The sequence below is a fragment of the Mizuhopecten yessoensis genome, unplaced genomic scaffold (assembly GCF_002113885.1).
Source record: "Mizuhopecten yessoensis strain PY_sf001 unplaced genomic scaffold, ASM211388v2 scaffold3253, whole genome shotgun sequence".
In the NCBI taxonomy this organism is placed as follows: Eukaryota; Metazoa; Mollusca; class Bivalvia; order Pectinida; family Pectinidae; genus Mizuhopecten; species Mizuhopecten yessoensis.
The window spans coordinates 215,793-239,551 of NW_018404952.1; the positions used below are offsets into that span (position 1 = coordinate 215,793).

The 23,759-nt window shown below is 37.3% G+C and overlaps 1 protein-coding gene and 2 long non-coding RNA genes across 3 annotated transcripts in view; 1 reads left to right on the forward strand and 2 right to left on the reverse strand.

Moving 5' to 3' along the window:
* LOC110447265 overlaps positions 1-21,499 on the reverse strand; it is a 49,231-nt gene extending 27,732 nt beyond the window's left edge. Inside the window, exon 1 of the mRNA XM_021492840.1 lies at positions 21,174-21,499. The gene's annotated coding sequence lies outside the window, so the exon portion shown is untranslated. The remainder of the gene's footprint in view (positions 1-21,173) is intronic.
* On the forward strand, positions 11,410-12,008 carry LOC110447266. The gene is made up of 3 exons (XR_002462575.1): positions 11,410-11,478; positions 11,636-11,732; positions 11,924-12,008. It is a non-coding gene; the product is annotated as an uncharacterized LOC110447266 (long non-coding RNA).
* Positions 21,500-21,957: 458 nt separating the features above from the next.
* Positions 21,958-23,626, reverse strand: LOC110447260. Its single transcript, XR_002462574.1, has 4 exons — positions 23,490-23,626; positions 22,931-23,268; positions 22,461-22,651; positions 21,958-22,115 (listed from the first exon to the last, which is right to left on the reverse strand). It is a non-coding gene; the product is annotated as an uncharacterized LOC110447260 (long non-coding RNA).
* Positions 23,627-23,759: the final 133 nt, after the last annotated feature.

Consider the following 23,759-nt stretch of genomic DNA (forward strand, 5'->3'; position numbering starts at 1 on the left):
GGGGGGGGGGGGGGGCGGTGGCACACCCACCGTTAATACAAAATTGGTTCTCCTTTGCCCAAGGATGCACCTCACCAAATATGGAACAAATCCTTTTATTCCTACAGCAGAAGAAGGATTTTAAAGAATTTGCTATGTTTCCCCTTTTGGGCCCCACCCCTCAGGCCCCTGGGGTACCACACCCACGATTTATACAAAATTGGTTCTCCTTCACTCAAGGATGCTTCTGACCAAATATGGAACAAATCCTTTCATTCCTACAGAAGAAGAAGGATTTTAAAGAATAATTTGCTATGTTTCCCCTATTTGGCCCCGCCCCTCAGGCCCCTGGGGGGGGGGGCACACCCATGGTTTATACAAAATTGGTTCCCCTTCTCCCAAGGATGCTTCAGACCAAATATGGAACAAATCCTTTCATCCTACAGAAGAAGAAGGATTTTAAAGAATTTGTTACATTTCCCCTGTTTGGCCACGCCCCCCAGCCCCCAGGGGGGCCACACCCACCATTTATACAAAATATGTCCCCCTTCCCCAAAGAATACTTTAGACCAAATATGGACCAAATCCTTTCATTCATACAGAAGAAAAAGAATTTTAAAGAATTTTTCTATATTTCTCCTATTGGGCCCCGTCCCTCAGCCCCCAGGGGGGTAGACCCACCATTTATACAAAATTGGGTCCCCTTGGCCTAAGGATGCTCCAGACCAAATTTAGTCCAAATCCTTTCATTCCTACAGAAGAAGAAGGATTTTAAAGAATTTGCTATGTTTCTGCTATTGGGCCCTGTCACTTAGGCCCCTGGGGGCCAAACCCACGGTTTATACAAAATTGGTTCCCCTTCACCCAAGGATGATTCAGACCAAATATGGAACAAATCCTTTCATTCCTACAGAAGAAGAGGGATTTTAAAGAATTTGCTATATTTCCCATATTGGGCCCCGCCTCTCAGCCCCCTGGGGAGTCAGACCCAAGGTTTATACAAAATTGGTTCCCCTTCCCCCAAGGATGCTTCTGACCAAATATGGACCAAATCTACTGGGCCGTTCAGGACAAGTAGTGTTTTAAAGGAAAAGTTGACGGAAGGACGGACGACGAACGCTGCGCCATGGCATAAGCTCACTTGCCCTTTGGGCAGGTGAGCTAAAAATCAATGCCTCAGTACATTTTTAGGCGGTGGGACGGGGATCCTTAACAAAATGTATCACATTTAGGCAAGGTGTTCACTTAAATACTGTATACTATATGAACTATTCGCCGCACACCAGTTATTTAAAACATTCCTATTTGCTGTACAATGTATTGCTATTCGCCGTACACTTCACCAATATTAGTTATACCAATATCTAAAGACAGAAGCATAATATAGAGCGACTCCATGTATTATCATGACTATATAACTATAAGAAATCATCTTAGCATATAATGTATATAATCTACTGGCAAATATCAAGTCAAGACAATATTTGCTGTTGCGAATGAAGATTTAGCGGTACTAGGCAGACTGTTTTTGTAAATAATTTGCAACTACACCAAAACAATTACATGCCTCCTGTTTCAGATATGAATTATGTCTATGCTTGACTGTCGTGCTTCTTTATTTGTCTCTACGCTACCAGAAAATACAAGAAATATAAAACAAGAGGTCCAGAGGGCCTGTATCGCTCACCTGGATATCTAAGTAATCATGGCAAAATATTCTCCAAATGAGATCCAAGGGAATATGCCAGACACCAAGGCCAATCCTTGTAGCATATCTGTATTTGATTTTTTATGCCCAGCAATTTTATGTATGGTTATGGGGTGGGGATCTCAACTGTTTCCAAGCTGTGACTCAGAAACTAGGTTCCTAGGGTTGTGGCCAGACCCCAGGATCAATTCTAATATCATGACTGCATTTGTCTCTTTTTGCCCAGCATTTGTATATATAGTTTTGGGGTGGGGATCTCAACCGTTTCAAAGTTATGACCCAGGGGTTAAGTCTGCAAGGGTGGGGCAGACCCTGGGGTCAATTCTAATATCATGACTGCATTCGTCTCTTTATGCCCAACAATTGTATATATAGTTTTGGGGTGGGGATCTTAACCATTTCAAAGTTATGACCCAGGGGTTAAGTCTCCAAGGGTGGGGCAGTCCCCAAGGCCATCCTGGAAGCATATGTGCATTCATCTCTTTATACTCAGCAATTGTATATATGGTTATAGGGTGGGGATCTCAACTGTTTCCAAGCTGTGACTAAGAAACTAGGTCCCTAGGGGTTCGGTCAGACCCCAGGGTCTATTCTAATATCATGACTGCATTCGTCTCTTTATGCCCAGCATTTGTATATATAGTTTTGGGGTGGGGATCTCAACCGTTTTAAAGTTATGGCCCAGGGACTATGTCTCCAAGGGTGGGGCCAGACCCTAGGGACATCCTGGAAGCAAATGTGCATTCTTCTCTTTATACTCAGCAATTGTATATATGGTTATATGGTGGGGATCTCAACCATTTCCAAGTAATACATTTTATTGGCCCTACCCCTTAGCCCGGGGGGTCAGCCCCACCATTTGTACAATTTTGAATCCCTGCCTCCCATGAATGCTTCCGACCAAATATGATCAATTTCCATGGTATAGTTCTACGGAAGAGGTCGTTAATAGCAATATAGCCAAATTGCCCACTTTTGGCCCAGCCCTCAGCCCCCTGGGGGGTTAGCCCCACCATTTGTACAATTTTGAATCCCCACCACCAAGGGATGCTTCCAGTCAAATATGGTTGATATCTATCTTTTAGTTCCAGAGAAGAAGTTGCTTAAAGTAATATACATTGTAGCTAAATAACCCCTTTTGGCCCCGCCTCTCAGCCCCCATGGGGGTCAGCCACACCATTTGTACAATTTTGAATCCCTGCCTGCCATGAATGCTTTTGGTTAATATGATTGATATCCAGTGCATAGTTCTACAGAAGAAGTCGTTTGTAGCAATATAGCCAAAATACCCCCTTTTGGCCCCGCCCTCAGCCCCCAGGGGGGTCAGCCCAACCATTTGTACAATTTTGATTCCACACCACCTAGGGATGCTTCCAGTTAAATATCGTTGATATCCATCTCTAAGTTCCAGAGGAGATGTCGCTTAAAGCAATATAGCCAAATTGCCCCCTTTTTGCCCCGCCCCTCAGCCCCCTGGGGGGTCAGCCCCACCATTTGTACAATTTTGAATCCCCACCACCTAGGGATGCTTCCAGTCAAATTAAGTTAAATCCCAATCAGTGGTTAAGAAGAAGAAGTCGTTTAAAGAAATTGTTGACGGACAGACGCCACGGTATGGCATAAGCTCGCCTTGGTTCTTCGGACCCGGTGAGCTAAAAATTGACATGATTTGACTACGTCCAGCTTCCATGCCCGCTTCGGTACTAGCTATATCCGGTGTCAGTGATTACACAGTGATTATGATACCAGACTGAGTATTTATGATGTCATAGACGTTATGCTAACTATGACATTATATAATTGAATTGAATTAAAAAATAACTTTGAAATTGTATATATACTTTTCACTGTGGTCAAACGGCACTGTAAAGGTTCTGGAAATAGCGATCGCCGGAGTGAGGCAGATTTTTGAAGACCATGGCATGCTTGTGATCATGGACATGTTTTCGGTATACTGTATCATCATTATGAGGGTGGATGCAAAACAGTAAGTGTATTAATAGATCAACCTGCGTTACAAACTTGAAATATTCCAGAAATGAAACTAAAAAGCACATTAAAATATATAGAATCACAGATTATGTCAATAATTCAATTACAGATCTCATTCGACACATGGTTTATGTATTTTTTCTTAATTCAATGATTTATAAATTCAAAACACACATTAACGAAAGCATTTGTGTTTTTAAACATAAAAGAAACAATGATTGTAAATAGCACCTTTTTGACATGCTACTGTATGGATAATAGCGACCAGACTGTATGTTAATAGCGCCTGCGGCTTTATATTACTGTATACAATTATGGACTTCAGGTGAGGTCTGTCCCTGATTTACGAACCTGGTCTGAACAATATTCACAGAGGCCGAAGGCCGAGGTGAATATTGTTCAGACCAGGTCCGTAAATCAGGGAGAGACCGAACTGAAGTCCACAATTGTTTTATTATATGACATTTTACAATGAGATTAATAATTTTTCAAGTCATAAATAAACACACGGATGGCATGGACCATTTTGGAATCACAGAGTGAAGCACTTCAAATACAAAATAACATACACACAAATTTGATTTCAAATTCAATTCATGTGATATTTAATTTCAAATAAAATCGACATCATCAATACTCACATAGTTCAGAATTTGATGAGATAATTCATTTGTAGTTGAATTCAGTAGTGTGATTGGTAACAGAATCACAGACTTGCTGGGAAATTACCTAGGGCTATTTTCAGTAGCTGTCTGTAACACTTTTCTATTTATAGGTCGAGGTCTGTAACACTTTTCTATTCATAGAACGAGGTCTGTAACATATTTACAGACTCGTCACGTGACGTCGCTCCTCCAATCAGGGCTGGGAATTAGCACCAGTCATATAATAATATGGTTTATTGCATTGCATTATTACATTTTGCCTGTTGGTGGAATAACCGGTTTTTCTCACACAGATAATTTTGAGTGCAGTTACTGCCAAAACAGCTTTATAGAGTTTAGTAAAATAATTGAACATTGCATGCAAGACCACCGGAACTTAGGAAGACAGTTACACAAACGAAGAATTTTCTTCTAGTTCCAGAAGAGATAAGTCTCCTATGTAAATGTAGTATTATACCAAATGATGAAAACTGCAGCGTGAGGGTACAAAGAGTTTATCTACTTTTATATTCCCTGTTAAGAAAATATCAAAAAAGTTATGAACACAACAGGGACCTGATAATTTGTTACAGCTATACTTAGACCTAAACTAAGGTGTTCAGAGTAATTTTATATGTATTAGGGGTTTAGATCGACTTCCAGTAAATATGCCGTTCGAACCCTAGTTTGGCCGTTACCTTTTCTTGTTCTTCTGCCGCAAAATTGGCAATCTTGCCAACGCTTGTTTCATGTAGTAGGAGTACACTTAGCAAAGGAATACCCAAAACTGGGTTGTAAATAGTTGTGTTATTCAGGGGCAGGGTTTTTGAGGAGGGAGAAGGAATGCAGTGAAACTGGACTGGATCGATCGTCGGCGACCATATAGCTCAATTGGTTGAGCATCTGTCTAGAGTTCAAGTCCCGGTCTGGCTGTTACATTTCCTCTTTTACCCATGGAAGGTTTATCGGGTTTGGTGTGTCTTCGGTGTCGAAGACTTTTTTGAAGGACGGAGGAAGTAGCGGAACTGGACTGGGTCCATTGTCGGCGACCAGGTAGCTCAATTGGTTAGAGTGTCGGTCCAGAGTTCTGGCCGTTGCATTTATCTTTCTACTGTTACACATCTAATAAACGTGAGTGCAAAAAAATACATCATATAAAAATAATGAGGAAAACTATAATGAAAATTACTTTAAAGGAGAATGTTACTTTTGACATGTTAGAAAGAAAATCATCATCTTTCTAGTTATGCTAACTTTCTGTAAACGGAATTGCTATGTATTTGATGGTCAAGCGTGTATCTGACGTTGCATGTTTTATGACAATGTAATTAAGCTGATTTCAAGGGGGGCCTAACTTACCCGAATGCCTGGATGTCAGCGCTTGTAATTAGTGATCGATTATGTAAGATTAAGAAGTGAATATAAATATAAATTACAGTTTATCGGGTTGAAAAGTTGCAAAAATAATTCCGTTTTGACTAATTATACAACATGGGTAATGATTAAAATAATCCAATTTACCTCGACTGGAGGTGTACAACAACATGATTTATTTAGCTCTCGCTTCGGTGATCCCTATTTCCGGGATCTGTACAATTGATATTTTATCACAAGAACAAGTTAATCTATTTATTTTTTATTTTTCTTGTAAAAATCTTTAATGGTATTGGTAACAGGATGGAACTTTTGTAAATAAGTTTGGTATTTGTTAGGCTACCAAAACAACAATTTTTAGGAAATAACACTTTAAATGTTTATTAAAATTCATTTGATGTGTTTATACTGTAAATGAAAAAAAATGCAGTAACAGCACAGGACATTGTTTCGAGTTTTCCTTTTCCAAAAAATGTGACAATTTCTGATAATGACTCATTACAGTCATCATTGTAATTGACCCTACAATCATTGTAATAAATGCTCAGGTAATATGCTAGTGGTCGTGCGTGTAGTGATGTCTCCTCAAGCTGGGGATTACCGTGGCTATTTTTAGACGTAAACAAATTATCACAAATGAGAGATTACCACAAACACTGAACAGGCTTCACACACAGAAATCTTAATTTATTTAAACGTAGAAACAAAAAATAACGAAAGTACAGAAAATATTGAAGAAACGCGAACTGTTCCGCAACGTCAACAGACATGTATAGGCCTACGGGATTTTGCTAGAGATTTTAAACGCTTGGTCATATCTTACATGCATGATTGTGATCATAGCCATAACGTAGAATATCGTAAAATGGTTGAAATTACTGGCACTAGTCAAAATTCCATCCAACTCACCGCTACATGTTGAACCGGATAAGCGGCTAGAACATTTCTTCGTATTTAACGCATGCGCAACAAACTCTTATCTCAATTATAGCCTAGAGGGGGTACCCAAATTGGCGCTGGACTACGGGGAAATCGGATCTTCTGGAAAATTCCACGAAACCCCAGAAATACACCCCATTTTCAAAACCCTCTCAGGGCCGTTCTGTGAAAGATATCGAAAAACCAAATATATAGTTTTCTTCAGATTAACTTGGACTACCTATGTTTGGAGTTTCAGTTCGTCAGCTGTAAGTGTTAATTCTCCAGGGTGAATTATACAGCTACTAATGGTCAAAATGCCGATTTTGGCGTGTTTTACACCAAATATCTCAATACATGTGTAACTAGATTTTTCCCAGATATAACAGATACACAAGGAGGTAGATCGCGCTGAGTTCTACAAACTTGGAAAGTTTCAGCAAAAGTTATGGAGCCATTTTTTTCGTACTCAAATCGCTGTTATATGCGGCAAATTAGCTACATTTAGCCGTGTTATTATCGCCCCTCTAACACTTCATTCCATATTTATCATCCAGAATGTGAGTTAAATCGAACATTTTGTGATTTTTTGTGTTAAATAGTTAAATATAGGATTTTCAATCTTATTATTCTTGTATCCCAAAAATTATCATAGTATGAAGAAGTGGTATTATTTCAAATATGTTTGCAAAAATTCAGTCCAAAAATGTGGTGAAAAGTATTCATTTCGCACAACAAAGTACCCAGTGTGCCCAAAACAGTGAGGGCATAAGACACATCTCTGGCGTCCACTTAAAAGCAATGCACCTAATTACAGGTAATTGGTTACGAAATTCGTTGCAAGCCTACAATTACTCTTTCAGTGCATGTTAGGTCACAAACAATTCCAAATTACAATTTATTTCATCACTTGGCGTGATTTAACAATCAATTTTGAAATCAAATGTAAATTTCTTGTCACTTTTTAGAATTTGTTCTTATACAGTTTTTATTTTTTTTATACATTTTATCATCAGACTTTCGTTTTTACATTGCTTTTAGGGGATATTTCATACTCAGTAAATGTATTGGTGAAGGTCGCCATCCTATCTTCGCGAAATATCATAAATGTAAAGGTACACGAAATGTAAAAAACAAATCTATAATGGCTTTTGGATAAACTGACTTAAAGGGACTAAAGAGAATTTGAAACAGAACGTTTTGAAGATGAAACCACTAGTAGTTTTGTTTTCTTAACAATCAAGGACCTGTTTTACGGATCCTGTTCACATATAAAATGTTGTCTTTGTTTTAACAATATTAATTAATTTTATCTTATTGGCAATGGCCTAAACCATTGTACACAGGTTATCCTAAAAGGAAGAGAGTCTTTGAAGTCTCAATCATGAAGGTGGTCATCTGAAATAATTGGTGACCTTTTAGAAGTGTCGTACATCTTGTCAAATAATCAATCAGCCTTCATTCTCAATTTTTGTATTTTGGATGACCCTGGCTACAAAGCTAGAACACGTTGGTCAAAGAACAGTTTCTCAAAATCCATATGTAATTTGCCCCATTTCTTTTTTCTTCAGTATATAACAAAACTGCACAAAATGCTCTTTTTCTGTTTTGGGTTAAGTTTGGTTTCGTTTGGTTTTATTTCGTTTAACGTCCTATTAACAGCTAAGGCCTCCCCTGTGTGCAAGATGCATGCGTGTAGAGTATGTGTGTGTATTTTGGGAGGCTGTGATATGTTCGTGTTTGTCTCCTTGTGATAGCGCGGAACTGATGTCGACTTTATAGTGCTACCTCGCTGAAACATACTGCCGAAGACACCCAGCAGGACGCATTATACTGACAACGGGCGAACCAGTCGTCCAACTCCTAATTTGCTGAGCGTTAAGCAGGAGTAGAAACTACCATTTCTAAAGACTTTGGTATGTCTCGGCCAGGGGACAGAACCCAAGGCCTTCCTCACAGGGGCGAACGCTCAACAAATTGCCAAAAGTGAGGCACTGTCAAGGGAGACATTAGGAAGAGGAAAGTTATTTAGAAAAGAAAGAAGAGATAAGGTCCCAAATTTAGTCACCTCTTACGATCATGCAATTCTTACGCCCTACCTGCAGGGGGGAAATAAAAAGTGATGCATGTATCTCTTGTAATCAAGTGTTTCGCTCTTGGCATTTCTCTGCCTAATATTCCAAAAACTGTTCAGTCTGTAGTACAAGCATTGCATACATCTATAGTTCTAGTGTTCCTTCGTCCTGATCATTTGAGTAGGGAACATATTTTCATACAATCCTGTATTCTCAGAAACAATCTTGCGAGACAGAGTGACTGCCATACTAGATGGTATATAAATATTTATATTTAAAAAAAGTGCTCTCAATAAGCTTCAGAGAATGTTTTACGGTGGCCAGAAGGAGCATAATTATCTTAAATCCATGAGCATAACTCTACCGAATGGCTACATTTTGAACACAGTATGACCATTCTCTGGAAGCCAAAATGATGCAAGCATTACAAAAACGTCATAGACAAGCTCACATGGTTTGAGCAAGACGACAATGTAGTCGTTGGTCGTAATTTTATAGATGACCTGTCAATGTTAGATGTATCTGGTATTAATACCAGTATGCACGCATATTTTAAGACTGGTCAGAGTCAACACTCTGATTTACGGGCTAACATTGACAGAACAGTTACTAACTCCCCATGTATTGTAGGGTCTTTTCATTGCCGTATTAAGCACTAGATAGTTTTTTGAACTCAATTAGTATCAAATTGCTTCATTGATAAACTTATGACAGTGCTAAAGATTTTGACTGCATGTCTCAATTGGATACGGGGACCAATTTATCAAAGATCACCGGACACTGACAGAAAAGACAGAGAACTCTCACATCAAATGAAGATTCATCTCACAGAAACAAACTGTTTGGCTCAGAGGGTGAAAACAACTAGCTCTCTCCAAATGAACAGAGTCAAAATTCGTAAAGATTATGAAATATGGGTGAATCAGCACTATCAAGACCTCATCTGTTGCCAGATTTTTTCCAGACACAAAAGCAAGACTAAATATAATGTCTAGATTCAGTACAGCACGACACCAAATAAAAATAATCCAATAAAAGATTACTACTGCTAATGCCCAGTTGGTCAACGAAATATGGGAATGTGTGCCCATACATCAAGTATACATTATCATATTGGCCATTTTAGAATTCTTTAAAATCCAAAACAGTTGCACGAAAGGGCTAAGATGTTCCAACAAATCTTGAAATAAGTTGTTTTCTTGTGAATCTAGAATCACCAGTTTGAAAACAGCAGAATAAATGTATGCACTATTTATTGCATGTGGATAGTATTTTTGCTGATGTTTTAAATGATGGTAGTGTGCAACCATAAACGAAAGAAATGACCGAGTTGTCGCCCTTGGGAGGTTGAAGAAGAAGGAGAGAGGCCCGAAGGAAGAGGATAGCTTGGGGTGGAAAAGCACGGGCGCGAAGTGGAAAACGATGATCTGGACAGGTGTTTAGTGCGGTAAGACACTAAGTGGACATCGTCCGGGATGGACATCGACACGTGTGTGGTCATGCCAAAGAATCGCGAGTGAACTGTTCGTGTTGGCCAATATTCACATGAAATACATCCCCCAATTTGTGGAGTGTGAGACATGTGTCGCGTACGCGTGTGCAAGTGACATTTGGAAGGCAACACCGGTGCTGGGTTACATATCGTGTGATACGATGCATTGTTGTATTTGAAACGATTTACCGTTATTATATATAAATGTTTTAACTTGTTTCAACGCCTCTGTTATATTTCACAGCTCCAACAAACAAATAATTTTAATTATACCTAACGAAAGATCCCAAACAAATTATTCAAAGATCCGTTCTTTTGACACAAACTCAAAAGCATCTTTGTTTTTCTTCCTTCCTTTTCCAAGCCTGCAATCGAACACATATTGCAAGAAAATTGTCTGGGAATCTGACAACTGATTAGGCAGTAGAATGAATGTTTTGGTGGCCATCTTGAAAACAAATATACCAACAAATCTTTTCGAAACAAGTTCTTTGCTTATTAAATATTCATTCCATTTAAACTGGAACAAATATTTCCTTCGTTTATGTAAGTTTCAGTTCAGTCATAATGAATAGACTTTATTACGATGGCCCGTTTCAGCCGGCAGTTTACAACTTAATCATTGATAAAACTGGCCCTTTCTCCATGGCCCTTTTCAGCCGGCAGTTTACACACCTAACATTTGAATTTGTCCCGCACTAGTCAGGGGCAAAAAACAACTTAACGACATAGGTTTTTGTCCCCAATAAAGGAGAAAGGCAAAAGACACACTAAACATTAATGTTTTTGTACCATTGGCAAAATGTACCTACGTCAATGGCCCGTTTCAGCCGGCAGTTTACTAACCCAAGATTGTAAACTGTCCCTAAATATTCAGGGAAAGAAGACAACCTTAATACAAACATTGATGTGTTTGTAACATACCAAATACACCTGTAATATAATACTCTTATGCCGTATCTATAGTTGAATTCCATTCAGTTAATTGGTTGACCACTGGTAACCTGCGATTCGGATAACTGAGCTGTGGTATATGTGGTTTTGCGTCCGGCAATCTTTCGTAGAAGCCGATTGTGTTGAGGAGAGGAGCGCAACATGTAAGTTTACTGTTTGTATGAAATTTAAATTTGTTCTCGATGGTGGTGCAGTTATACGATCACTATTCTGACCAATGCTTCTCTAATAAATTATAGTTGAATTTTCAGGCGATGAAGCGTTACTAGCACTTTCCACAAGGTGCTTTTCATATAAGGAGATATCTGAGTTCATAAGAAAATCCCATGATACTGTGTTAAGGTACGTATCAAGCGTTCATTTATAAACGATATCTTGACATATTTGCCAGATGCCTTATCTGCTAAAAACCAAAGATACGTTATGCGTTTATTCATTTGTGATATACCTTTATTGTTACACCAAACTTAACCGAGTTATTTCGTGTTAACTTGTCTAGTCCTAATGCTATTGGAAAGCGATTGAAGAGATTAGGAGTGCCATCCCGAAAAGGACATACTAACCATGATGAATAAATCATTAAACGGGCTATTGAGGTAATTGCAATTTCTTTTCCATATAACTCATTAAACTAAGTTGTAAGTGTATAATATGAAGATGATATGAGCATTTCAAAAATAGAAAACATCATATGTTAATGCTACAATGAATAACAAGGGTTTTATAATTAATGCTATATTTCATGTTATAACCATTATTACGATACGTCTTTTATATGTTATGAAAGGAACTTTTACCAAACGTACCAGAAACTGTTGGCTACAGATGTATGACGAATATGCTTCGTTTACAAGGTTGTCATGTAAGAAGGTAAGCACTGTGTCGCAAAAAAATATTAAACTATTTTATACAGTATTTCATAACCATCATAATGTTACCCCGTTTAACGTAACGCCGTCACTAAGGCCATCGGGAGTTTTCCTTTTTCCCGCCTTTTATAAAACAAAAATGTTGAAGACAAAGGAAAGCGACTATAGACAGTTTCATAGTGATTTTATCCGAGTTCATTTACCTACAATCTCTCTTTTACCTAGTCCACACATATATTATTACTTACATCTGATGTCTAAGCCAGTTACATGCATATGGTATATATACAAATTGAATTACTTCAATAAATATATAGCAGGATTAAATATAGCAATATGATACAATCACACAATTCAAGAGACAATGTAACAATTGTATAACATACATGTATCAAATACAATTCAAAATAAATCAGCACTAAGTTACATAGAGAATAATACATGCCTTTTTCCATATCACACCCAGCATCAACCCGTGATTCCAATATCAGCCCGACGGCTGATACTGGGTGTGATATGGAAAAAGGCATGTTTTATTCTGTTTATTACATACTTACTAATAAAATACGGAATGCTCTACTATCTTATGATCTATTTTTCTTTTAAAAATATTGAAAACATTTTTTTTTTCAAAAGGGGTGATACGGCGATAGCTGATATAGGTTAGAGCAATTATTTCGTATCGCATAAACAAATAAAAACGTATTTATTAGTAAGTATGTAATAAATTTATATATCAGCGAGCACAGTAAGTATGGTACACTATGTACAACATTTTTGGTGAAATTCATTTCAAGTACACGAGATATTGTGCTGAGTTCGCATATTCCATCAGTTTCATTGTTTGATTTTCGAGGCAGCTGTTCACGTGTTCTGGTGGCTTTTCCTTCGTCATCTCGTTGAGACCATTAGTGGCCTGAATCACTTGAAGTACTCTAATGGTCTAAAAGTTTGGGGACATATTATTTTTGCTCGGTTTCTTATTATTAAGTCCCCCAAACAAAATTCCCCCAAACAAAAGTCCCCCAAACAAAGTTTGGGGACTTATTGTTTTTACTCCGTTTCTCATTATCATTATTATTATTAAGTCCCCCAAACATGGTTTGTTAAGTCCCCCAAACATGGTTTGGGGACTTATTGTTTTTATTCCTCTGTGTTCTTTTTCTTCTTCGAAATTTAGCTGTTGTCTGATTCTGCCCAGAATTGGTACATAGGGGTTTTCGGGGATTCCGAACACAATGGTTATAGTTTTGAAAAGTTCAGTTGCCATGGTAACAAAATGGAGGCCTCTGATTGGTCGAAATTTAGTTTTTTTCTGATTCTGCCCAAAATTGGTACATACGGGTTTTCAGGGATTCCGAACACAATGGTAACAGTTTCGAAAAGTTCAGTTGCAATGGTAACGAAATGGAGGCCTCACATTGGTCGAAATTTAGATGTTGTCTGATTCTGCCTAGAATTGGTACATAATGGTTTTGAGGGATACCGAACACGATGGAAACAGTTTCGAACAGCTCAGTTGCCATGGTAACGAAATGGAGGCCTCTGATTGGTCGAAACTTAAATGTTGTCTGATTCTGCTCGGAATTAGTACATAGGGGTTTTCAGGGATACCAAACACAATGGTAACAGTTTCGAAAAGTTAAGTTGCCATGGTAACGGAATGGAGGCCTCTGATTGGTCGAAATTTAAATCTTGTCTGATACTGCCGAAAATTTATACATAGGGGTTTTGAGGGATGTACATGTATAACAGAATGGTAACTGTTTTGAAAAGTACAGTTGCCATGGTAACGAAATTGAGGCCTCTTATTGGTCGAAATTTAGATGTTGTCTGATTCTGCTAAAGTCTTTTTTAAATCCAACAGGGGTTGTTGGGGGACTTTTGTAACGGCCACCCGTTACAATTGTTATTACTTATTATTAGTTTTATTATTAAGCCCCCCAAAACTTAACAAAGTTTTGGGGACTTATTGTTTTACTCCGTTTCTTATTATTAAGTTTTGGGGAGTTATTGTTTTTACTCCGTTTCTTATTATTATTATTATTATTATTATTATTCTGTGTTCTTCTTCTTCTTCAGCCATGAACTTGTCCGGAGGTCTTCTCAGAAACTACTAGGCGGATAATCATGAAACTACACACATATACTCATTAGGGGGTCTAGGTGTGCAACAAGCTATTTTTATCTCGACCGGAAGTCCAAGATGGCCGCTTTGAATTTTTGAAATTTTTGGGAATTTAAGTTTTCTAAAGGTGTTCGCTAAGGTTAGCCAATGTCACCTATCCTATTTTAAATGTTTTACATATATTTTCCAATGCATTCCAAATTTGGCATGTAGGTGTATGATGGTACCGCAAATACAACTATGACATCCGTTTTCTATTTAAACAAAATGGCACCATATACTGGTTTTTGATTGGTCGAAATATAGATGTTGTCTGATAACGTGAGTCATGTGTATAATTTTCGGTCAGATCACTTAAATCTGCTGAGAAGTCTAGGGGTATTTTTTACTAGTCTTTGTACGGGCATATACTTGTATGCAAGAGTGTTATTATTTCGTGTCCCCACTTCTTTTCATTGTATGTCCGATGAATATGATATCGGCAGTGTTATTTTACAGGATGACCGTTATGACATTACTGAAAGAAACCGACCCACGTGGAGTTTCACTACGACGTCGACGCATGATAGAGCGACGTGTGTATAGATCATGTGGTCCAAATCACGTCTGGCATGTTGATGGGTATGTTAAAGTATTGTTAATGATAAGAGATGCACGTTAAAGAATGATATAAAAGTACAACTATTACTGCACAATTTGTGTTTAAAATATCTTCACATAAAATAGATTAGACGTATACGGCAAATTGTGATTTACTACATGTTAATAACTTGACATTAATGATATTTAATACGTGTTTTATTAGGTAATTTGGAGAAAGTTTATAAACGATTTTCATCACAGTGTACCGTAGTACATGTAAGTGCATGGGTTAGGCATATATCATGTCATATAATGTAAGTAGAGTAATATTTAAAGTGACTTTAGTTCACACTGTAGCATTCTTATGTTATGTCAAATATCCAAATTCTCACATGAAGATAAAATTATCAAATATTTTATTTTCATGAATATATTTGTCTTTTTACAGGTTGTCCAGTCATTTTACAGTCAGATCCGGGTACAGAAAACACAATAATGGGTGCTTTGCAATGTGTTTCCGACATGAATCAAAAGACAGTTTTTGTGGTATCGACAGTTACCGGGTAGTCCGTTCAGTTTTCAATCAGGTATGTATGAGGCAGACTTCAATACGGATTTTATTAACTACTTCTGCTTGTTTAACAATAGTTTAATAGTTTAGCGGGATATTGTCTGCAATGAGTGAAACCCAAAATGATGAATAATACACATGAAACATTTATTTCTGGAGTGTTTTTACAGAGAATTGAAGCATGGTGGTCGATGCTTCGTAAAAGACTAAGTCAGTTGTGGATTAGATTTCTGAACGATCTCGAACAAGCTGGGATATTCCATAGAGGAGATGTTAATGAAACGTAAGGTTTTAAACAATTTTGTGGAGGTAAATCTATTTTTGCTATATACGGTACGTTTTATTCACTGCATGAAAAGCCGCATGTTTTCTGTTCAGCTGCAGATCAAGCGACGGTAAAATAAGTGGTTGATTTTGTTACACACACTCACTGGTATGGCAGAATACACTGATATTTTCACTTGTGCTTTGCACTCGTACCAAATATCTGGACAGTGGATGCAATGTAAACAAATTGAAATATTAAAACATGAACACCCACCTAATGTTATTTCCTTTCACCTCAGATCTTGATATTTCATACACGAGAGCATCGATAGAAAGATAATGTAAGATAATACCCCTCAGCCCCCTGCGGATCAGCCCATCCATTTACAACTTTGATTTCCCACCACCTAAGGATGTTTTCAGTAACATTTGGTTAATTTCCGTTGAGCGGTTCGAAATAGGAAGTCGTTGGAAGAAATTGTTGACGGACGGACGAAGGCCATCACCTACTGCATTAATAAAATATATTACTTGTAACTGAGCGAGATCGGGTTATCTCAGTCGAGGGTTAAGATTCTTTAAGAAAATCCCAACCGAGGCGTAGTTGGCGTTTTTTTTTCTCGCACCTTTTCGTTCGAAAAAAAGTATCCCGTCTGGGGCCTTAAATGATAATGACCTCTTCACTACTTATGCTACATTTGAATGCTTCCGCGTAAAAATACTAAAAATTCTAGCATGGGGTATGACGTGAGATATCTCTGTCTGTGGTGCGAGAAAAGCTCATCCTGTTTTTCGGACCAGGGGAGCTAAAATATTCAATTAACAGGTACGCAAGTCCAATCCAACGTACATGTGTTGTGTCTGCTATTAAAAGGGCAACATAACTCTCCGAAACATGACAATATTCTGCTGAACCATTGCTTAATATATCAATATAAACCCAAATATTGAATGAAAAATAATCTGTAGGCAACAACCGTACAAATATTTATGGACGATATATGAGTGTGTTGAAATGTAACTTGTGCAAGTCTACGTTAGTTCGGTTCATACGCAGATTACCGTGTTGAAAAGTAAGCTGACAATTATGATTGATTGCATTCACATATAAAACTATTATCTGATTATGGACAATATCGTACAATGTATAGTTGGAAGGCTTCATGTTGATAGTCAACCTATCCAGCGACAGTGATACAGTCAGACAGACTTTTCCCAGAGACCCCTTGCAGCAAGCAGCACGTACGTGTTTTTGTATGGACCCTGTATACACTTTCTGGTGAAATCGCTGTATTATACGATGAAGTAAACATGTTCCGAAGTGAAAATGGGGTATGGAAAGGGAATACCTTGTATTGGTTTTAGATAAGCGAATATTTAGGTATGTAGCACGCACTGTATTATTGTAATCTCCTTTAAAGTCCTTGTGAATGTAGGATTTACGGAAAGGAATTTGTATAGTAAAGCAACAGGCGAAATGTGGTTTGTTTAATCTGAAAACCTATGTCCGGCCTTTTTTATTATAACAACAAACACATTTACCCACACAACTCGCACCTATCTCGCTGTAAATGTGTGTGTCGGTCAATTGCCGCGACTTTTATTGAAAGTGACAACTTTATTCATCAAAAAGCAATCTAGTTCTTAAGTATATCACTCGCATCTTATACTATCTTAAGTTGATTAAACCCCACTTGGTAAATAAATATGTATCATTAATTATAGTTTTAAAGTTCTAATGTTTATGTTAGTTAGTTGATAACTACTTCAATTATGTATCATATTTTCGCTGATTTATAGAGTATGCTAGGTCACTTTTCGTGATTAATAGTGTAGTGATCAAAAGATGACTGAAACCAATTGGATCTTAAACAATCAATTTTTTTTTCTTAGTTATCTATATCATTATAAAATTATGCTATAATACCGGAGCTACGTAACAGATTCTTGATTCAGTTTAGATATTTGATGAGGTAAATTTAACATTACATGATTATAGGAGAGATTTAAAGTGAGCCAGACTTAAAATTTCATACTTCAAACCATTGTATATCCCTCTTTAGGTTGATGGATTTATATGTCAAAGAAAACGCATCTATTATAATTCCTTAGTTTTAAGGTCAACAATATCAAAGTTACGATGGCCGAAGGCGGCCAGGCACTTTTGAAGCATTTATAGTTCGTTTGCGTACCATGGTACACTTTTGTGTGGTACACAAACGAAGCATTTATAGTTCGTTTGTGTATAACGGTACACTTTTGTGTGGTACACAAACGAAGCATTTATAATTCGTTTGTGTACCACGGTACACAGTCGAAGCATTTATACATCGTTTCGGTACCGTTAGCCGAAAGCGGCCGGACATATTTGAAGCATTTATGTTTCGTTTGTGTCCCATTAGCCGAAAGCGGCTGGACATGTTTGAAGTATTTATACTTCGTATGTGTACACCACGGTACACTTTTGTGTGATACACAATCGAAGCATTTATCATTCGTTTCTGTACCGTTAGCCGAAAGCGGCTGGACATATTTGAAGTATTTATACTTGGTTTCTGTACCACGGTACACTTTTGTGGTACACAAACGAAGTATAAATGCTTCGTTTCTGTACTGCGTTACACTTTTTTGGTACATAAACGAAGCATTTATACTTCGTTTGTGTACCACGGTACACTATTGTGTGGCCGAGAGCGGCCACTGATAGGAAATGACCCTGAGCTATTAATTTTCCGATTAAAACATAACGGGTTGCCGCCGTGGAATGTTGAGGTCTGTCGTAACTCTTCTGTGGAGGGCTCATACAGGATACGTCTTGTTTATTAAAAAAAAACAAAATATTTGTTAAGATAAAAAATATGTTAATTATCATGTGAAATATATTTGTTATATCTACCGGTACGTGACCTTATGCTATTTTGCTTGATGATTTACTTGACGGCTACCACAGCCTCCTCCACCCCAAAATGGGCCCATGTCCAGAGCGTAAGCGTTGGTTTCATATCCTATTACTGCGATAACCTTTCGAATGATGAACATTCCAAACGCTGGCTAGGTTAATAGGCCAATGCCCGTTTCAAAGTGTACCATGGCCGCTTTCGGCTGTACAATTGGACAGAAACGAACAATAAAAGTGTAACGCAGAAGTGTACCACAAAAGTGTAACGCGGTACACAAACGAAGAATAAATGCTTCGTTTGTGTACCACACGAAAGGGGACCATGGTACAGAAACGAAGTATAAATGCTTCATTTGTGTACCACACGAAAGTGTACCATGGTACAGAAACGAAGTATGAATGCTTCAAATGTGCCTGGCCGCCTTCGGCCATCGTACAAAGTTGACGGTAAAACAGAGATATGTCTTTAAATGGAAATATTTACTCATAACAATATAGAGCAATATTGATTAGTGTTGAGAAGGAAACACAGAGTATCATAACAAATTAAAGTATGAAACACGTGATCTCAAATTGTTTTGTTCAATCAATCAATCAATCAATCAATCATTTAGACAATGTGTTTATTAATATAGCTATAAGTCTGTGTAGCCGTTGTCCGAATCAATTATCTGACACCTGTGATGAATTTAAGCACCGCGTGGAGGAGGGAAGTGACACTCAGTGTTGATGCAAACCGACACACTATTTAATCACGATAGCTCGCATTTCGCTTTAAACACAAATGCAATGCCTTGTGTGAAAACACGCGCGAAATCTATTTTCGGGTGACATTGAAATAGCACACCTCTATTTATAGTCCCCTTCACCCAACATTGCTCCAGACTAAACTTAGTCAAAATCAAGTCAAGTTTCAATTGTTTCCCATTATATTATACTATACATATACATATATAGTGCCGTGTAATGATTATATATTGTATCTATTACCAGATTTGTTAGGTGCAATCACCTATTTTTGTCTTATGTTTATTCTCTGTGACTAAATGTCTATTTTTGTGTCTTGATATACTAATGGTTAGCTAAGAAAAGAAATATCGACGATAACATCCCACATATTACTCAATACTTACAATGTAAAATGAGCAAGGTATGCTTAAAGCAATCTTGATATTTTAAAAAGTATTCCATTATTCCATATAAATAAATGGTTGTCCATCAATATCAAATACACATAGTTCATTGATATGACATTGATGGATGGTGAAACAGCAACTCTTATCACAGGTTGAGGCCAGACCAGACCTGATCCTGATTAATGAAATGCATTGCGTAAATAAATAGCCCTCATAATACGTGCACGAGTTCATCGTTACAGAGCTAACGATGCTTCAAAGCCATTAGCCCCAAACACAGGTATGTACGACCCAGTTTAATTGTTAGACATGTAGGGCCAAATAAGAATGTATGGGTGTTTCCTGTTTCGGCTACAAAAAAAAAATGATAGGTAGGTAGGAAAAACATGTTATTTTGTTTTATTTTATTTACTTTTCTGGTGAAGAAAATCTGATCACCTCCTTGAATGTTAAAAATATTCATTTGTTTTAATTAAGTACGAATGACACGAAATACATAATTTTCGATTCAAGTAAAATAAATACACAAATAAAAATCGCTGCATTCCTTTTTTCTGTGTTGAGCAGGCCCAAACGATACATTGAAGTAAATTTGTATTTGACCCACCTAAATGTATATGGAATAACCAATATTATTTAAATAGTAGTGCTGCGACAAGTGTTACGTTTTTGAAATCATTCTTACTGCTGGACACAAAGTTCAACTCCACTGATGGTCACCAGTGTTACGTTCTTTTTGTAGTACTGATGCTTTCTGTTCACTATTTCCACTGCCACCAGTTCAAATTAATTGATCAACAAATAAAGTACATTAATATTAACAACACATTTTTTTCCTTCCTAAAGACTCCTTTACTCCACTCCCAAACCCAACTCTCTTCTTCTCCTTCGACTCCCAAACTGAACTAGCTTAGTATCTGTCCCTTAGCAAAATCCTATTACATTAAAATAAATGATGCTGCTGAAACCCTGCTTAAAATCGACCTCTTTTCGACTAGGTGAAACTGGCAATAAATCCTGCTAAGGTCAGCATCATAGACTGGATCCCCCCACCTAGACTACAGACGGTCACCCTAATCTACAGATCCCAACCTATATTATAATCACAATCATCTATGGCTACTTGTATATATATAATTAGCTACTTTCTTTAAGTAAAACTCTGACACTGACCACAAGCCAAGGCTGATAAAATACATAGCAAATTATATCTACACTTTGAAAAATTAAACAGCTAATAAAGGCATAACAGTGACTTTTAAACAATTCAATACTATGGATTAGGCTCGGCATGAAAAAATAGGGTCGGTCGGAAAACGGGAAACACAGTTATATTGTTATTTGGCCTTAAGTTGTTGCATTTACCGTATATTCACTGCTGACATTCCCAGCGACGAAGGAAACCTCAACAATTGCATGTGTTTCTCATATATAATCTTTATTACCATATGAACTATTTCAATTGTTTAAAAAAAACATACAAAGCAAATCGAATATTGATATTGTATTGTTTTCAGGGGTGCATGCAGGAATGTGTATAGGTAAAGAATGATGTGAAACAAGGCGAACAAAAATGGTACATTACCTAGGACAATCCCGGCAACGTAAAATGTTTTAGATACTACGTGTAGGTCGTCCAGCTTCAGGTTGCCATCTTCCTCACAAAGACGGCAAGACGAACAAATTCCTTGCGAGGACCACCAAAGTCTTCACTTTCTTCGCCATAAAAGTTTACTTCCAATGGAAATCTCAAATTATGGACTTCAAGAATCTCAGTGGTCATATCATTTAGAATGCTGTTCCGGCCGACGAAAATACATGCAGTTTCTCCGGTTGGGCAAGTAGATATATCATCTACATCAAGGGGTCTCCCTCGGAGAAAGTTGTCCCTGTAACAGCGCAGAATGGAAACTGGCCTATTGCCACTGTAAGAAGACACAACGAATAATAAAATTAATAAAAATATAACTGATAAAATATATCTGTATACACACCATAACAGAATATATATTCTATAATAAAACATATTGCCACTTACATCTGGTCCAGTGTTTCTTTTTACAATTCCATTCTGAACATCCGCATTGTTAAAGAAATCCCCCGGTATGCTACTGAAATAAAAATAAAATATACATTACTACTTAGGAATGCGTCCTTTCATATTAGATACTTTTAAAAATATTACAGCTTAATACTACTTTATCTCGGAAACAGCGCTTGTTTCGATAAATATGAATATGTGAGATATACGTAGATGTAAAATGCACACAACGTTTATATGAGGCGAAAAACAAAAGACTGTCACTGACTTGTCTGTTTTAATTTGCCATTTTCTAATTGTTTATTTATATTAAAAAATCAACCTTGTTTTGTTTATTTCCACGTTCACGCGCACGTGTGATGTGGCGGACACCTCGATGAGTCTCTCATCAAGTCGCAGACATCTATCGTGAAATTTTAGGGTGACAGTCTCGCCCTCATCCGCCGAACCCACTTTGTGTCCGTCGCTCAGATATTTCAGCAGGATCTTTGTTTGAAACAAAAACCGTTATTGTTTTAAATAAATGGCTTGATGGAAAATATGGCACGCTTAGTATGTCATATAATGTATTGGCAATTTATGTAAGTATCAGGTTGTTTGCGTAAGTAGGAACTGAATCCGAACAATTGTAATTGAATATAATCAGAGCAGTTCTAGCATCAGTGCGGAAATTTATATAAGGAATATGTTTCTATAAACAAAGGGATTAGAGTTCCCCAGCACTTTCACCTCTTTTCATACCAAACGAGAGAGAGAGAGAGAGAGAGAGAGATGAAGGATAATTTTCTATATGATCGTTCTAAAATATGTTATACACCAGCTTATACTTACCGAAATGGCTGAGTTATTAGGAAACGACTCATTGCAAATAAATTCGTTCTCAATATAAAAGCTCACATCCATGACCAAGGGAAGTGTGGAATCCATGGAATCACTCTGTTGCTGACGAGAAAATGTCAGCTCAGGGAGATCATCTGACGAGGAACTTGAATCCGTTACAATTTCAACGTCTTGTAGATCAGCTGAATGTTAAAAAAAGAGCAAGAGAAATGTAACTGCACAAACATCCGTAACAAAATATAAATGTTATGATAATGCTCACTTCCTATCCTCTAATGTTCGTTTTCATCGTAAACAACTTAATTACTAACGTGAAATATTAGATAAGAAAAACGAGTATATGTACTTAGTATTTTTATATGATTTGTATAGCAACTGGTACAGTTAATAACAGTTCAGGTGACTGTGTTTTTGTTGAACGTTCAAAGTCTAAATAACTAAAGTTTGAAATGTATACTAACCTTTTTCACAGAGGAAAAATCTGATCCGGTCATACTAGTTTGGGATTCACGAAATTTCTGTAACCTTCAATGGAGAAATCTCCGGACTTGTCTGAGAGTTTATCAATGATCGTCCCGTCGTTGTACACCAAGTAGAACCTTTCACTCCTAGTGTACGTGTTTCTAAATGAACGATTCGAATAGCGGAATTTCTGGAATGAGGCCAATTTAATAGCTTCTACTGTATTTGTGCTTTTTGGAAATGGACCGACTACCACTTGACCTCCAGTTGCAGAAAGGCTATGTGCAGATATTTTGCGAAATACTCCATTTCTAAATCGTCCAATGCCGACTTGAACCTGCAAGTTAAATAACTTTTCTTTTGAAATATCAATAAAAAGTCTCTATGCAGTTGCCGCCATTACTAACACATATTAACACATTTGACACAAATGACACAATCATAAAATTCAGTTTGATCAGTAAAATATTCATATGAAAGTAATGAACCCTACACAAAATTAGATAATAACCATCTCATTCATATCATGACTTATGATATATATATATTCATAATTACCATAACAGTAGCTCGTCTCTCGTGGGGTCGTTGAACCGTACTACTAGAACTGCAAGCTGCTCTCGCATTAGAAGTAGAAGCCCTCTTTCTATTGTTTAATTGTGACCGATAAGTATCAAACAGAGTAGATCTTGCAGCATTTGTTGGAAAGATGAAGATTTGAGTAGTTAAATATTTTAGGACCAAAATGTATTTTGCTAAGAACAATACCGATAATGTATCATGACGTCATCAACTGTTTTCGTTGTGTTTGATTATACATATTTGTAT